This window comes from Cenococcum geophilum (assembly GCF_001692895.1).
Source record: "Cenococcum geophilum 1.58 unplaced genomic scaffold K441scaffold_56, whole genome shotgun sequence".
Lineage (NCBI taxonomy): Eukaryota > Fungi > Ascomycota > Dothideomycetes > Gloniales > Gloniaceae > Cenococcum > Cenococcum geophilum.
Window position 1 is genome coordinate 201502 of NW_027137614.1, and position 1342 is coordinate 202843.

Sequence of the window (1342 nt, forward strand, 5' to 3'; positions counted from 1 at the left end):
ATTTACATCTTAGGCTACCTATTAGGATACCTACCTAGTAGAGCTAGTCTTTTAGTCCTATTATTTCTGTTCTTAAGAGTGTTGCTATTATATTTTTTGCCTTTGTTAGGCCTTCTTGGAGCCCTAGAGTATTTACCCCCTATGGCATTAACTATGCTACGGCTTAGGTTCCTCTTGCCTTAGTTAGCCTCTATACCTTTAACTCCTATACGCCTCTCTAGCGTTAATTCAGCCAGTATTATATTGCGGTAGATAGTTTCCTAGCGTTCTTTTATGCTCTACTTTAGCTCCTTTCTCTCTCTTACTGTTGTTTTTACTAGCCTCTTACACGTCTCCCTTCCTCCTCTATATAGGCCTAGGCCCTAAAGCAGCACTATTCTTCTTCTACTTTCTTTACCTATTTCTCTAATATATCTTCCCTACTTTAGGGTTGTTAGTTTATTCTCCTATAGGGCGCCCTAGGGTCCCTCTATAGTTTATTTAGGCGTGTCTTGATATACTTTGTGATATTAGAGTTACGTTTATTTTACGCCCTTTATATTACAGCGGCTTTAATATATAGTTATAGGGGGGGAATATTAGCTTCCTTTTTAAGTAGTGCTGTGGCCATTCGCTTATATCCGCCTATTATACTTCAGAGGTAGGCTGTTTAGACCTTTTGAAGTGGTTTAAGGAGCAATTTAAGGGGGCCTTTCTTAGATTCTCTAATGGCCCAAATACTAGACCTATACGTATAGTTGGCCAGATAACTGCTGTATATAGTAGGCGTGACCTCTAAAAGCATAGACCCTATATAGAATTAACGATCCTAGATAATGCGATGTACTATATTTAGCCCTTACGGGCCGCTTGCGCTGTATATACGCTCTACCGGAGCTTGCTATCTACCTATACTCCTAATACCCTTAGGCCCTAAACTAGTTAACCCCTAAAGCCTTAGATGCGAATTATATACTAGAGATCTATAAATTGGTTGCGTTTTCTTATAAAGTAGATTANCTGGTATTTCTNTNGTAAGAATTAGACTNTATATCGTCTTGCCTATTCTATATAGGTATTATAAGCTTTCTCTAGTATTCTGCAATTCTCTACGGCTATTAGCCTATATGTAATTAGGTTTATATTATTAACGAAGCCTATCCCTTAGGTCGCCCCTTCCTTGAAAAAGTTAAGTAGGTTGCTTATAAAGAAAAGGAAGAGTATAGGTAAGAGGGGTAATTCTTGTGGTATTTCTGTTATAACTGTGATAGGGGGGCTCTAGTATCCGCTAAAGACTAGTAATATTTCTTTCTAACCTATAAACCCTTAAATAAATTGTATAATCTATTCTAGGAAGCCTTTT